This window comes from Callithrix jacchus, chromosome 17 (genome assembly GCF_049354715.1).
Source record: "Callithrix jacchus isolate 240 chromosome 17, calJac240_pri, whole genome shotgun sequence".
NCBI classification, from domain to species: domain Eukaryota; kingdom Metazoa; phylum Chordata; class Mammalia; order Primates; family Cebidae; genus Callithrix; species Callithrix jacchus.
In genome coordinates this window covers 52,221,079-52,238,187 of record NC_133518.1, presented here as the reverse complement: position 1 = coordinate 52,238,187, position 17,109 = coordinate 52,221,079, and the positions used below count along the sequence as shown (strand labels likewise).

Below are 17,109 nucleotides of genomic sequence, written 5' to 3'. Positions count from 1 at the left end.
ACAATTCCCCAGACACTTTAGATTGCTCTATTCTCATTTTCTTTCTCATACTTTCAAGTCCTAGAAGGCCTATGGAATTATATGTAGATTTATTTGCATGAAAAAAATGTTTACTTACTTATTTCTCTTTCTTGGCCCAATTTTAATCCCCTGACAAAATTTTCATGACCTCCCCTTTGCCTTTGTTAGTCACTCAATAATCTGTGTTCCTACAGTTCCGGTTTAGCATCCTCTCACACTAATTATCACATGCAGGATATAGCTTTTAGTTTACATGGCTGCAAAGTCCTAGTGGATAAGGATCAAGGACTGTTTGACAAATATTCAAAGCAGGACAGACTGGAAGTGGAGCCTCCTAAACCGACTCATGACAGATATCTTGAGTGTGGAGGTATTTTAAAATCAGTGGCTCCAGACGCTGATAAGAAAAAAATTTCCAGAACCAGGAACTAGGCACTTAAAATGTCAGTTGACCTAGAAATAAAACAAATATGATCTATGGTGTCATCTCAGAACCAAATGTTCTGAAACAAATGTTCGTCATTTGTTCGTCACATCTCAGAACCAAATGTTCATGGGTGAAAGACTCCAAGCATTTCATCCAGAAGGGTACTGCTCTTCTTCAATTCTCCTTCCCTCCCTCTCCCCAAATTGAGCTTCTCACTGATAACTGCCTCAAAGACAGATTTACATGGTAAATGGTTGAAGCTAAAGAAAATATCTGATGTTCTAGTATCCTTACAGTGATATGTAATAACCAGAAGTTAACCCGAGGAGTAGAACAAAGGCTTACTGTCCATGCCTGATGGGCTGACAACATTGCTCCCACACAGTAGACACTGGGCTGCACCAAATGGTGGTGACAAGAGCGACAACCTCCCTCTGCATCTCAGAAACTCAATTCTCCCAAGAAGAAATGATGTCACTTTTGGGCAAAGAGCACCAAACTATTCCTACTTCCACCAGCAACTGGATTAGAACATCAGAGTACACTCTATAACCCTCAGGTCTCTCAGACTCCAGTCTTCATGTTTGTCTATTTCACTGGAGGTGAACAGTCTAAGCAGCAAATGTGGCAGGTTCTCATAATTTCACAGATCCCTGGAAAGAGATGTTCATGGTCAGAGAGACACTCCCTTTATCCCTAAGACCCCTAAAATTCAACTTAATTATTGAGCCCCACCATGTGCCCAATACTCAATTGTGTGCCATGAGGAGCTCTGAAATAATAAAATGTGGTCACCATCTTTGGAAAATTTTTAGTGATCAAGTATGTGAAATATTTATTCAGGGAAGGCACCAGAGTATGATATTTAAATGTGTAGGTTGTTAAATCAGATATCTGAGTTCACATTCTGCCTCCATGACTTACTAGCCATAGCAATAGGCAAGGTGTACTTTGGTTTTCTCATCTGCAAAATGGAACTAATAACAAGATCCACCTTAGCACTGTTGTGAGGATTCAGTGAGCAATAATGCAAATATAGAGCACAGAGTAAGTGTTAAACAATCATTATGTTACCAGGGTTAATATGAAAGAGAACTCTGCAAGTAGGCATATGATCGTCAAAGTAATTAGCAAAGACCAAGTCAGTGATCATAAAGCCGAGAGAAGACAGAGATGCTTTGGTCCAAACTAGAGAGAAGAGAGAAGAAAGGTAATATTTATCAAGCAGGCTTCTTTTTTATTGATTTCAACTTTTATTTTAGATGCAGGGGCACGTGCAGGTTTGTTATCTGGATATACTGCATGATGCTAAGGTTCAGGGTGGGATTGACCTCATCATCCATCCACACTCTGAGCATAGTACTCAATAGTCAGCTATTCAACCCTTGCCCCCAGTTTGTAGTCTCCAGTTTCTATTGTTACATGAGTACCCAATGTTTACCTCCCATTTAGAAGTGAGGTCATGTGGTATTAGGTTTTCTGTTCCTACATTAATTTGTTCAGGATAATGGCCTCCAGCTGCATTCATGTTGCTGCAAAGAATATAATTTTGTTCTTTTTAATGGCTGTGTAGTATTCCATGGTGTATACGCACCACACTTTCTTTATTGAATCCACTGTTGGTGGGCACCTAGGTTGATTCCATGCCTTCACCACTGTGAAGAGTGCAAGCAGCCTTCTTCATGCCAGAACTCATTTAGTGGCTTTACACCGAAATATCACTACCTCATCTATAAACTAGAAGAGACAGGTCTTAAGCTAAACCCAAGAGCCTGATCTAAATTCAAAGAGGCTAAGAAAAGAAGACAGGAAATGCCCACCTCTATGACCAGTTATCAAAGAAAAGCAAAAACACAGAAACAGCATGTTGCATCTAGAGGCCATGAGATGCTCAAATGGATGAGTATCACTTGGGTGCTACATAACATATGGTCAAAAGTGCTTTGGAAACCCACGGGCATTAATTTGTGTTAAACATTCTCTAGTTGTAACACAACTTCTCTGTGCCTCAGTTTTCTCATTCTAAAAATAAAGATAATAATAGCTACTTTCCAAAACTATTGTGAGAATCAGAGGAGAGAACAGACATAAAAGAAGTAAGCATAATAACAAATACAGTAGATCGTCTAAAAATCTTATGTCTGTTTCTATTTCTCCTGTCCTGTGGTCCAGAATATATGAATAGCAAATGCCCAAGTGCCCACACTTAAAGCTCAGATAATTTGAAAGAACTGTAATTTCAAGATAATTATTATAGATCAAGACTGTAAATTAAAATGGTTCATGTTAAAAGTTATTTGTATATTTTGATTTGAACCAAAACCTTTAAAACAAATAGGTTTAATTATAAGCTAGACTGGTTCATTGAACCTGTGGGACACTTTGACAGTTCTCTAAAGAAATTAGTTTTGGGGGTTTTAAAAATAAATTAACTTCATTTTTACTTGAAAGTCAGAGTTTAGTTCAATGAAAAAGCCTGCTACAAATAAGTTTTGGTTTATCACAGTCCTCTTTTGTGCCCATAGTAGGACCAAAGAAGCAGAGGGAAGAATGTGAATGTGTGTTTGTATGTATGTATGTAGATAATCTTGTTACTAAACATTCAATCTGCTCCCTAAGGACTCTTGCACTGTGCAGAGAGATCTCACTACTTCTGAGAATGTGGAGCAGGGACTATAAGGCCTGTGAGAAGCTAGGGGACATGCAGAAAATCCAACAGAACTGGCCCGGTACAGTGGCTCACACCTGTAATTCCAGCACTTTGGGAGGCCAAGGCGGGTGGATCACTTGAGGTCAGAAGTTCGAGACCAGCCTGGCCAATATGATGAAACCCTGTCTTTACTAAAAATACAAAAATGAGCTGGGCATGGTGACGCATGCCTGTAACCCCAGCTACTTGGGAGACCAAGGCAGGAGAATCACTTGAGCCTGGGAGGTGAAGGTTGCAGTGAGCCAAGATTGCGCCATTGTACTCCAACCTGGGTGACAGAGCTAAACTCTGTCTAAAAAAAAAAATAATAATTTTTTTAAAAATCCAACAGAATCAAAGAGGGGTCTAAGGAAAAAGATGCCTCATGTGGGCTAGTGGTTCATGTCAGCTAAGCCTCAGGCCCTAAGGAAAATTATTCCATTTCACCCCAAGATTTTTCTTTCTAATCTTCCTCTCTCCACCAAAAGTAAGACCCAGAAGGAGAGACTAAAGAGACCAAGGGGCCAGTGGCTGCCTTATTCTTCTCTCAATCCAAAAGACCAAAGGGACCCTCCTGATTCTTAGGGGGCTCAGCTTAATTCAACAGAATAGGAGACTAAAGAGAGATTTGGGTCAATGGCTCACCTTGTGATAGTGGCTACTTGCAGGTTCTTCCAGACATTACATGTCCCCTGGGGACTCATCACTGACACTGAAAGAACAAAAATTCTGAAGGCTTCTTGTCAGAGGTATAGCTAACAATAGGTACCTATCTTGTCTCCCTTACAGCTGCTAAGTCCTTATTTGTTTTCTTCCTTGGATAGGTATTCATCTGCACCATCCATTCCAAATTCCAACCTTATCAGATAGGGCAGTGAAGAAGGAGTGGGAGGAACAAGGCAAGAGAAGCAGAAACCTGATTCATTCCACTCAGTTCAGCCATGCACTTAGCTCAAGCACTTCACTAAATATCATAGACATCATCATAGAAATGATTTAGTGTAAATCACAAAAACAACCAAACAGGAGAGTAAAAGCACACAGAAGGCAAAGAAAATACTAAATTATCTTGAAACGTGTAGGGCAGTGGTTCCATAACTTGGCTGTACCCAGGAATCATGTGGAGATCTTTAAAACAAAAATACCGACACCTGAGTTTTATCTCAGCTATTCTAATTTAAATGGAGTAAGGCTTGAATGTTGGGATTTTAAATAAATTCCCTGGGCTATTCTAATATGGATCAAAACTTGAACACCACTAGTATAGAGGTATGTCTAGACCAGTAATAGTATTTTCAGTCCCTAGAAAGGATGTAATAGAAACAATGGTGACATAAATTGTACTTTTTGGCTATAAAGGTAATTAAATCTTTAAACTAATCAGTGTAAATGTGGGTGTTATCAACCAGTTGACAGAATGACTTGCTGACTTACATGTCCCTGGGACTCAAACAGCAAGATCACAAATGCAACATGCTCTTTGTTCTCCTTCAGCTCCCACCTCACGTCCCCCTTCTTTGGCTTTTCCAGATGGTACTATAACCTTGTTAGTAGAAACCCTGAAGCATGGTTTAAGCTAGGACAGATCCTGTTTCTCTGGCACAAGCACTAATTGCAAGACTTTTCTCTTCACATTGAATTTTTCTGTGAATTCATCTTCATAAAGAAATTTCACTCTCAAAACCTGAGGATTCCATTCTTTGGTCATTTGAGATTACTAAAAGTATCTCTCTCTCTCTTTCTCTCTCATTCTCTTTCTCTTTCATTCTCATTCTCTCTCTCTCTCTCGTTCTCTCTTTCATTCTCATTCTCTCTCTCTCTCTCTCTCTGGTTCTCTCTCTCTTTCATTCCCATTCTCTCTCTATCTCATAATTATGTACTTTCCTTTTGCTGTGGATGCCCTTCTATCCCCCCTTGCACTCTACACACACAAAAACCCATACAACATACTACATTTCAGCTCAAATATCTGGGCGGCTAGGGAGCCAGAGCCATCCAGAGTCGTTCCTAGGCTGAGTTGGCTGTCCCACTTCAGTGATCTCATAACACCCCGGAATCACCATGATGCCAGGAGAGTTAGCTCATCAAATTCATCGAGTAACTTGTGCCTGCTTTCTCCACAAAACCATAACCTCCGTGAGGGTATAGGTCCTCCATCTTTCCATCTGTGAATTCCCATCAACTAGTATATGACATAAAAAATAAATGAACTTACCATTGTGCTCAAAACGTTCTGCTTGAACAAGTGGGAAAAAAAAGATTTTTACCCTTAAGCCTGAATGACAAAATTGGGTTTGGGGATGGGGGAGAGAAAATAGAAAGAGAAAGAAGAGAAAATATATCAATGTATTCTTATGAAGTGGCCAACACTATTCTAAAATACATATATATTAAATGTCTTGAATTCTTCCACCAACCCTCTGTAGGATGCACTAAGACGCTCCTACTCTAGAAAGTATTAAGTCTCTGACTGGGCAACCTTCCCAGGGCTACACATCAAATGAACACTTGAGAAATAAACATAGGCATTCTGACTTTTGGTGACTAGTCACCATATTATCCTGCATTTATTGAGAATTTCAGGAAATCTAAGGACATGAGACACATTTTCCACTTTCCTGGACAGGAGAGTGAGAAAGTCAGAAACAGTTAATTCTTTCCTGTCTGCAGATGGAATAAAGAAACTAATAGACACACACACACACACACACACACACACATACACACACATCCCATTTAAAGCTTACTATACACAAGTTAAATGAAATAAAGTGGAATTTTTTAAGGTAATTAATAAGATGGCCAATGAACATAAGCTGCTGGGCTCTCTCCAATAGAATTAACCATGGAGAACTTACAGGAAGAGGAGGCAGGTGTGAACAGAGGGATTAACCAAAAAAATTATGAGAAACCCCAAGGAGATGGAGTGCTGGCAGTGAAAACATAGGATGGACAAAAATTTTTAACTGACTTTGCTGCCTTCCTTCCAGTTAGCCTGAGACAAGCACAATAAAAAAACAAAGACAATTCAACAATAAACATTTGTTGATTGAAACAGAATTACTAGCACAGTAATTCTTATAATTACTAGCACTAAGAATTTAAGATGAAAAATAATACTTGTAACAAATATATTTGAAAATAAAGATATGAACAACATGAAATAAGAAAACAATTATAATGAAAATAAACATGTGGAGATATAGGAGGATATAGGAGAATTAAAATGTCAGTAAAACAAGAAGTTTTTTGAGAAGGGGAAGGAGGAGTAGAACCCAGAGATGAAAGCTGATATCCCTGAGTCAGGTGCCAATCCATAAACCTTATTCCAGAGGAACACACTCTGATGGTAGGTTCAGCTGTTTTAAGTGGAAATGAACTATTTTGAAGTTGGTACCTGCAAACCTCATTAAGCAAAATGTCAGAGACTGATAATCCCACCCTTTGAAACTCAATCTCCCAAGGAGTGAGTAATTTGCCATTTCTCATCTGTCTCCAAAATTCCTTTAATATCCTAGAGAATTTAAGTCATGTCTTGAAGGATGGACTGTAGTTTTAAAGCAGGCAATAGAAAGAGAAAAAAGACTACTGGAGAGATGGAACAGCTTGGGCGAAGAAGTAGGGGTCTGAGATTGGGGTGATTAGAGAGGGGTACAGAATTGAGCTATAGGTATGGTTAGAAATCAGGGTGTGGGAGAGATTAGGGAGCAAGTACAAGAAAGAACAAGCTGGACTAAAGGACCTGCTTGCCTTGCAACTAAAACAATAACTAGTGCCATTTACTGGCCATCTATTAAGTTTCGGTGAGTTTTCTTTATAATTTACTATTATATTTAAAACTCATAACAACCTTGAAAAAAGTCATCATTATTTCCATTTTACAGATGGACAAATTAAGATTCAAAGAATATTTTTTGTTTGCTTGCTTGCTTTTTGGTTGGTTTTGCTTTGCTTTTCAGAGAGTCATGCAGCTCTCTGATGTCAAAATCTTGTTTGTTTCCAACTGTGCTGGCTAAAATACAAAAGTGATCATTTAACTCCCCCTATGATCTTTCAGTGGGTCCCAGGCACTTTCAGGATTACAAGCAAACTCCCTAGTGCAGCACACAGAGCCCTTCTTCCATCACATCTCCATGTTTCTTTCCCTTCTACCACTACAAATGACTTGTCTTCCACACATTCGTGTGGCTCAATTACTACTGTCATGATACCTCATCGTCATTGCAGAGTTATTTATCTGATCCGTACTCCAGACGGGGTGTTCTTGGAGGTCAAGGGTATATCTTATTTGTATTTTTACCCCATTGCCAAGTACAGTGCCTGGCTCAAATTAAGAAGCCAATCAGTGATTGTTAATTGATGAATGAATTAATCAATCAAAAAAAATCATATTTTTGTCCCCCTATGTAAAACAATTACCCAAATACATTCAGCAGAACAGTTTATCCTCTGATCTTAGTACTAACCAGTGTTTCATGTTTCTCTCTGCCTGCCTCTACTTCCCACATCAACACCATGTTTTCTTGCTTTGTCTTCATAGCAGAACATGGAAGTACCTGGACTGTGCTTGAGCTAACACTCATTCAAAGGCGACCTTAGAAATAGGCAAGAAAAGTATTTTCGATATTTTTTCCATTTGTATTATTGATGTCATTACTTATGTGTGAAAAACACCCAAAAATACTAGATATATGCATGAGATAAAAGCCTAGAGAAAAATACACAATATTAATGTTAATTTATTTCACAGTCATGGGATTATAGGTAAATTTAATTTTTAGTTTTCTGTATTTTGGTATTTTCTAAGTTGTAGATAAAATTGTCTAAGTTTTTAATGAATATACATGTATTACTTTTATGACAGAGAAAAAAGAGGATTATGTTTTAAAGCATTAAGCAAACTATAAACAAGAGTTCTGACAATGATATTGCTGTTCAGAATCCAGAATAAGCATGTATTAATTATACCATAATTAATGTATGCCATATCTATGAATTAAAGTATAGGGTATTTAAAATTTATAACAGTCTTCTTTTCTTTAAGTAAAAAATCCAGATATGATTAGGATTGTATTTAACACAAAAGCTTTGTAATTCCTGCTTTAAATCTACTTGGCTATAAAAATCTTAAGGGAATTTTACTATGAAACCATCTCAAATCTATTCAAAGAAGCAAGCCTTTCAAGCCAGTGACCCCCAATGCCTTTTATTCTTTGCCATTCAATAATACAAATCGCCCTTCTATTACAAACAGGAACCTGAAAAAGCAACAACATCCTGGCAGTGATTAGCCTTAAAAAGCATTCCCAAGTCTACCTCCAGACCTGAAGCTGTATTCAAGTGAATGTGCCTGAGGTGTGATCACCACAAGGAAACGGAATGGTGTCCTGTCCATGCCTATTCTTGGCCATGCTTCTTACAGCAAACATCCTGAAGTAACCGCTTGCTGCCCACACCCCAGCCAGGCCAGACTGGTATAGATGGGAGAGTGTCAGGCCTCCAGGCACATGCTAGGGGAATTTGCCATTTGAGATGGTTTTGTTTCCCTGACACCTCTGTCAGGACATGAAAAATGGAAGGGAATGAGCAGCAGCTGGCTGCTTTTGCATTGAAGCCTGGCTTCTGGTATTTACCATGAGTGACAAGGCTCTGGATGGTGACCAGTGGAGAGAGACAGTCCTAGGACCACCTGAGGAAAAGCAGATCTAGACAGTCTTCTACAGCTGCAAAGAAGACATACTGATCTCTAGATCCAGGCCCCTCTCCATCAAGGAGGCCTTAAAAAAAGAGAAATGCCCCTGCTTCTGGTCTGGTTAAGATTTCTCAGCACAGTCACATTTAAATTTTATATACCCTGTCATCTTCTTCTCTTCTCCTTTCTTTATCAATCACCAGTCCCCAATTTGTCCTCATCAAAAAAAAAAAAAAAAAAAAAAAAAAGGATTTTCAGATCTTCTGTGTTAGAAAACACCAATCACTTGATGGCTGCACTTACTTGCTGCTTATTCATCTATGCCCAATAAGAAGCACAGATACCACCTTATTACAGACAATGAGTCCACTAGGGACCAGAGATCCCAGGTGAAGACCAAAATCTGAATGATCTTTGGTACATCCCCTCCAAAAATTTTCACCCTTCTTATTCTTTCATGGGGACCCTCTCTAGTTTGAGACTCACTCTTGTAAATCTGTCTGCTTCGGGCTTCTCTTCTGTTGGAAAAAATATAGAAAATCAGCAGTCTCATGTCTGATTAATGCCCCTTCTCCATGTCTTCACATTGCCTCCGTTAGACAGTGGCCCTGGCCTCCAAGGGCTCCCTCACAGTAGCACATGACCTGCACAGCTCTGCCCCTGAAAACAGCAAAGCTCCAAACGCGATTTTTTTTTTTTTTTGCACATTCTCCCTCCCTTATACAAATTCACTCCTTTCTGTGTCCCATTCTTTTCCTAGCTCTATTTTTGGAAAGCTCACCAACTAATTATCCATTCTGTCAAAAGTGAATACTCCTGTCAGGGGTTTTTAGTGTTTAAAGGAGCTCCCCTGCAGATGCAAAGCCTTACTGCTATTGAATGAATCTACATTGGTGGTATTGGCTGCCTGACAAGATTCTGGGAGCAGAGGACACTTTTCATGGGAACAATTCTATTGTGTATAAATGGGCAATCACTTGAGCACCATCTATAAGATCCACGTCCAGGACAGGTCCTCTTTTCTGTAAGTGCTATTACAAATGTGCTGTGGAGATTTTGCAAGTAGGCATTTAAGATGCATCCTCTGGAGGTCTTGCCAGCAGCCAGTGACTTCATTTAACTCAACAGATAATCATGTTAAAGTATTGGCACTTTCCAGTGGGTGTTAACAAGAGGTAGTGGAAAGTGACATAAGTTTCTAATCAGAAAGGGTTCATCCTGCTGAGTCAAGGTTCCCATAGGAAACAGATGGCACCCTGAAATTAGGATGAATGTGATACAGTGGACCATCAAGAGATACTGCAGTAACACGTATGTACGAAGGGAAAATAGGAGACAGGGCCCAGAGGAAAAGGGTTATACAGAAGAGGCTGTCTTTAGAAGACCAGTAATACAACCAGCTCAGGGTGACCTTGCAGAGAAAGGAGCAAGGAAACACACATCCTGACCTCATTCTTTCTTCTAACCTTCTACTTGGACTTCCAATTTAAAACCCAACTGGAAGCCAAAGGACTCATTTATTGGTGTGGTTATCTATGGGACAGATGTATAATTGGGATAATAAATGTAAGAATACCTAATTGCACAACTGTCCTTGGTACATTTTATACCAACTGCAATGGAGTCCTGTAATATGGTAACTCTATTAAGCACTTAGTACAGGGTCTGCTACATACTAATTGCTCAGTGAATAGTAACTCCCTTCCTTGTTTCAATTGGAACAGACTCAGTTGAAAAGTTCCCAATTATATGTAGTTCTTTTTGGGCCCTTACATATGGTAGCCTAAAAAAAAATGCTGCCAGCCCGTAGGTGGCTTCTTTCCCTTAAGTAGCAAAGGACTTACTGAATGGTGGGGAGCTCTCACACTTGATTCCTATAATTATAGGAGGTTCAGAAACAGGTGATCTAAAAAATTTCTACCTCTCTTCACAGGTCTGTGCCTCTCATAAGGTGAGATGAGACAAGACAGATGAACTTTTGCAAAGTGAGAAAGAATGAGCTCACACATGGGATGTAAGGGTGTTGATTAGAAATATTTCTAATCAATGCATAGGTGGATACTTCATACAGGAAATAACACTACCTGATATTTTAGCAAAGACAACTTACACTTATTCATTCCTCATAAATTTCAGGGAAGTTTCAGTCTTGATAGGAAATACAGCCAACAAACTTGCTCTCCCAATTAGACTGCCAGGATCTTTTGCAATATTGCTCTTGAAACCCAACTACCACTGAACAAAATCCAGCCTCCACGTGCAAATAATGCAAAAATGTCTCAAGACAGGAAATAAAAACGATTTCAGAGAAGAAAAAGTTGGTAAACCCATTTTATTAAAAAGTGAAGAAACAGCTGAGCTCTCAGAAAGGAGAAGAATTAATCTCATTTTCACCAGCAACACTCTTTTTCCAAGAGAACTGTGTCCGCAAGAGAACAACATTCATAACTAATTATCTTAATAGTAAGCATCATAATCATGGGTTTGGAGACTCTGTTTTAGGACTTCCTTCAAAGTTTATGATCATATGACTTCTGAGAACCCCTTATATGTACCAAAAACAGTTGTGTAATTAGGTGTCCTCACATTTGTTATCACAACTACAATCACAATTTTGAGAGACAAAAAATGAAGTCTTCCTCTTATATCACAAAGAACATTTATATCCCCTCCCCCATTTCATCCCTATCTTCGTTTTGCTCTAACTCTTTACCACTCAGAAAAAATTCCAAAAAAATAAGCCTAAAGTCAGCTGGCACATTTTTTGTCACTAAGACAAATGCAGGGTGTAGTGAAGAAAGGGGTCACACAACTGTTCTTGGAGAGATTGCTTTATGTCTGTGGGCTTCAATTTCTTGCTTGTACAATAAAGGTCTGGATTAGTGCTAAAAGGTACCACTAGTTTTGACATATTATTCTAAGAAAGAGAAAACAATCTCTTTGGTTTATTGACCTTCAAAATACTTCCTTTTCCCACTTCTAGTGTGGCACCATGATATAAGTCAGCACCAACCAAATATGGCTATACTACCACAGTGAAAAGGCAATGTTTTGTATGACACAGCAGTCAGGGGACAGGAAAATTCATGGGCTTTCCTGAATAAAGCGGCTGGCTGTGAGTATCAGAAAGATCTCACATGTCAACTAACGGGTTTGGACAGAAGGACTGGAGGTCTCCAAACCAAAGGTCAACAGTGTAAACAGAAGTATGCACATGCTGACAATTTGAAAGGCCTCATTACCATAAGATCAGCTGGTTCAGTGCCAAGGTCACAGTATAAAATCCTGAAAGGAAACCTGGCTATCTGATATATGCCAGATTATGCCATTAAATACCTCTGCATCAAAGTGAGGCCCAGCCTGGATTCCTTTTCAATCATCCAGTCAACAAATATCAAACGAGTGGCTGCTTTATATCATGTTCTATACTAAGTGCTCACAATTAAGTGGAATGCAACACTGACCTGGACTCTCATGGAAGAGACAGACATTAAATAAATAAATGTACAAATATATTCCTACATAACTGGATAAAGGCCATGAAGAAAGGGTAAACAGCATGATGAGATATTATAATAGGGATACCCTTAGGGGTCAGAAAATAATTTTCTGAGGAAGGAACATTTAAGTTGAATTTGGTGTATGAGTAGGAGTCAGCCAAATAATTGATAAAACATTTCCAGCAGAAAGAATAGCATGCATTGGGAGGCCAAGGCGGGAAGATCATCTGAGGTCAGGAGTTCAAAATCAGCCTGGCCAATGTGGTGAAACACCGCCTTTACTAAGAATACAAAAAAATTAGCCAGGCGTGGTGGTGGGTGCCTGTAATCCCAGCTACTCAGGAGGCTGAGCCAGAAGAATCACTTGAACCTTGGAGGTAGAGGTTGCAATGAGCCGAGATTGTGCCACTGGGCAACAGGGTGAGACTTGGTCTCAAAGGAAAATAATAGCATGCAAAGTCTTCAAGTCAACATGACTGAGATGCTGAGAAGAGGAGGCATTTGAAGCTTGAGAGGCAGTCAAGGGTTAGATGGTGCCTTGTGGACTATGTTGAAGATTCTGGATTTTAAAGGCAGTGGTGGATGACTTGCATCATGTAAGTTCACAATGAATCACGCTGGAACAGTGCAAAAAATGGATCGGGAAAGAGGATGGTTGGAATAGAAGAGAACAGAGAGGAGTTCATTATAGCAGTCAAGTCAGAAACTGATAAAATCTTGGATGGAAGCAGTGGCAAAGGAAAAGGAGGAAAGGGAAGTACATTTGAAAAGCATTCTAGGAGAAAATTTGAGAGGCTTTGTGAAGAGTGTAATATGTATGTGCAGAAAAGAACACCCTTGTACTCTGTTGGTGATAACGTAAATTAGAACCACCATTATGGAAAATGGTATGTAGGTTCTTCATAAAGCCAAAAGTAAAATTACCACATAATCCAGCAATCCAACTTCTAGATACAAATCCTAAGGACTTGAAATCAGTATTTCTAAGAGCTATCTATGTTTTCATGTTCACTGTAGCATTATTTACAGTACCAAGCTATGGAATTAAGCTAGGTGCTCATCAATGGATGAATAAATAAAGAAAATGTGATACACACACACACACACACAATAAAATGCTATTCATCTTTTAAAAAGAAGGAAATTGTGACAATATTAATGAACCTGGAGGACATTATGCTAAGTGAAAGAAGCCAGGTACAGAAAAAGAAAGAAACAAAAACACACACGTTCTCACTCATGTGTGAACTCTAAAATAATCAAACTTGTAGAAGCAGAAAGTAAAATTGTGGTTACCAGAGGCTAAGGGATAAGACAAATAGGATATTGGTCAAAGGGTACAAAGTCACAGTTAGAAACAAGAAATAAATGATGAGTATTTTTTTAAAGAAAGAAAAAGTGGTTATATGAATAGAAGATGAGAAAGATGAAAAAATATGCCAATATTGATAGCATGAGCAACTAGATGTTTGGAGGTACCTTTTTCTGAGAAGGGAGGTACTGTAAAGGGAGAGATTTAGGGTACGGAGATGGAAATCAAGAGTTCTGTTTTGATAGGACTATGTTAAATGCTGTTATGAGTTATTCAAAACAAAGATTTAAAAGTGACTATTTGAATCTAGGAAGCCCATTGTTGACTTTTGCAAGATCAGTTTAGGTGGAGTTAACAGGTGAGGAATTTAGATTGGAGTGAATAAAAAAGTAAATGAGAGATGAGAAAATAGAAGCAGCATCTGTACAAAAACGTTTTAGGAAGTTTGTTATAAATTGTCATTAAAAGATGCAAGATCAAGGGAAAGTATTTTAAAGATAAGGTATGACAGATCAAGGGAAAGCATTTTGAAGATAAAGTATGATGTGACAGGGACACAGGCTGCTAAAATAACCCAGGTGGGGAGCAGAGACAAAGCTGTAGGAGCTAGATGGAATACCTACTAAAGCAGGGGACATAGGTGATATCTGGAGCACATAAAAAGGCAGTGGCTGCTGATCAGAAAAGGGATGATTCTTTCATTTATCATCAAGGAAGAAAATGCAGGTAATTCTTTCCATATGGTGGTGGGAAAAGGGAGATTTCCTATTTGATGGCTTCTATTTCTTCTGTGAACAGAAAGATGTCATCTGATGAAGGTTGGGAGAAGTGTAGAGATTTTAGGAGGATAAAGGAGATGTAAAATATTAATTATTTGGTGATAAATACAAATCTCAATAAAGAAATTAAATATTTTGGCATTGTTGAGGGCCCAGATGTTTGTTGATGTTTATGAATCGACTATGATACCATCCTTCCCCCATGTGTGATTTTCTCCAGAGGTCTTGAGCTAGCTCTTTGGATGTGAGCAAGAGGTTGGACTCAGTTGGGCTGGGGTCAGGCAGTTGCAATGGATTGAGAATACTTGCAAGACAGAGATTAAAGTGAAGGCCTTGGTATATTTTCTGCATAGAATAGAAATGAAACAGGAAGGGGCTGGTAGAATTAAAGCTATCAATAACTTACAAGGTAACAGAATCATTGTATAGAGATATTTGAGTAAGTGATCTGGAAAGTGGAATGTTTTAATTAGCAATATTGGAGGTAAGGCTTTGTATTGATGACCAAAGCCAAGAGTAGATAGGATAAATGGGGTAGAGGAGAGAAAAAGTCTAAGGAAAGAAAGGAGCTAAGACAACGTGAGACCCGAGTCCTTTTGGGAATGTTCAATTAAATGAAATATTGTCTGGGATAACATCAGAAGGCAGAAGGCTAAGGAAGACTGAACTAGGCCTTCAATGATCAAAAGTGTATGGCCAGAGGTAAGGGGAGAAGATAGTATGCCTTGATAATGTGGCTTTGAGAAATAGCTTCTGCTTGAGGAGGCACAAGGGAAAGGGATTATCTTAGGAGTTCAACCAAACATCAACTTAGAAAGCTGGAAGACAAAATATTTACAGAAGTTAAAGAGTTAGAGGTTCATTTTTAGAAAATTCTAGAAAGCATCAACTATAGGCTTCTTGCAGGGGAGAGGGCAGTGTATGGGGTCTATATAGAAGACATGTGGATTCATAGAGGGATATGAAGTCCCCTTTATGCATTAAGAAAACCCAGGAATAACTTAAGGTAGGGACAGCCAATGTACAGTTCAGGAACATAGACCTCCTGTTTTGCTTTGTTTGTATTTTGGTAGAAATAGTCTTCAGGAGTTCTGACATGCTCATGGCTGCATAAATCAACACTTTTGTTCTTCTCATGAAAATCATATAAAAGTAATAAACAATTTTTTAAAATTCAAACTCTATTTTCAGTGGGACCAGGAGATGAATTTAAGCTACAGAGTCTCAAAACATATAAAAGAGCTGCCAAAAGCAGCTCAGAGCAAGCAAAAGATATCCTTGGAGGGGAAAAAATGAATAAGTAGACTTATGAAGGAACTCAGCACTGATGGATTTCCTCATTTGTAAGTGAAGGCTTTACCTGAAGCACAAAAGACATGTCCCTTTTTTGCAATGGCGGATGAAGACGGGAGGTGAGCAGAGCTGGTAGCAGAAGCCCTGCTGTACTAAGTCTGGTTAAGAAAAGATGAGAAGACAGTGCACAGAAGCACTAAGATGGGTCTGTCTGTGCAGCAGCAGCAAAGGAGAGAACCCTTAAGTATACTCTGGACTCTCACCACCTCAAAGACAAATTTCCTGTGCATAACTAGTTCAGGAAAATCTAACTTCTGCTCACTAAAGAGCAATAAAATGTGAACTGGCACAGTCATGATTCAGAGAAAATATTTTTAAAATGTGGAAAAGTGCAAAAAAAAATCTTACTGACAAAGCATAATCCTTAGAAAATGTCATGGACATATGAAAATTGTGATGAACACATCTTACCATTAGTTTTAAAATTTTAATGAAACAATCCCCCTCGCTAAGTAAGACCACAGAGCAGAAATACAAAAATTCAGACAAGAGGTCAAAAAACAAGAAGAAGAAAAGAGTTGATAGAAACCAGGAAACAAGCTGGAAGAAAAAAAATCACAGACAAAGATGAAATTTTAAAAGACACCAGAAGAGTAGATATGACAGTACAATAAAGAACAAAAAGACTAAAAATTAGAAAAGCAAAAAAAAAAAAAGGCACATAAAGATAATTAAAGATTAGAGAGACAATGAAACATACAAGAAACACAAAGAACCAACCTATGCATAATCAGTTTCCAATGAACACAACTAAATGAAATTATGAAACAGAAAATTGAAAATATATAATTGAGAAATAATAAATCATTCTAAAATAAAAGCATTGATTAAAAAGTTACCACGTGTACCAAGAAATGTATACAGAAGCAGTCAATACTGAGACATGCCTTAGTAAAGTTTATCATACACTCTAAAGAACTGTCTGGCAACCATGCAAAACTATGGAATATAAATCGGACTTGCATCTGATTTTTCTACAGAGAAATTCTGTACTGAAATACAATATAGCAACACTTACAAACTTTTTAAAGAATGAAATTAAGAGCTAATGATTTTAAATATAGCCAAACTGTTTTTTAGTTATAAAGGTCACTGTAAATAGGTATTACAGATATATTGCACTTTGGAGTCTTTCTTAAGAAAATACTAGAAGACAATTATGAGATGACTGAGGAAAGTATGGCAAACAAACAGTGCACTGAATACATTTAACTCTTCAAATAAGACCAAAATAAATGGTCAGTATTAGGGTACCTGGACAGAACCAGCACCCTAATGCTGATATGTTAATATCTTGACCATGTGCAAATAAGAGAAATTGGATAGGGAAAGGAGG

General features: G+C 38.4%; 1 protein-coding gene across 5 annotated transcripts in view; it reads right to left on the bottom strand.

Moving 5' to 3' along the window:
• Window positions 1-17,109, bottom strand: part of CPNE4 (copine 4) — a 514,588-nt gene that overhangs the window by 405,810 nt on the left and 91,669 nt on the right. Inside the window, exon 1 of one of the 5 annotated variants that reach the window (XM_035278320.3) lies at window positions 5,353-5,375. The exons of the other annotated variants lie outside the window; for them this stretch is intronic. The gene's annotated coding sequence lies outside the window, so the exon portion shown is untranslated. Of the gene's footprint in view, window positions 1-5,352; window positions 5,376-17,109 lie in introns of those variants that run through there. 5 annotated transcript variants of the gene reach the window in all.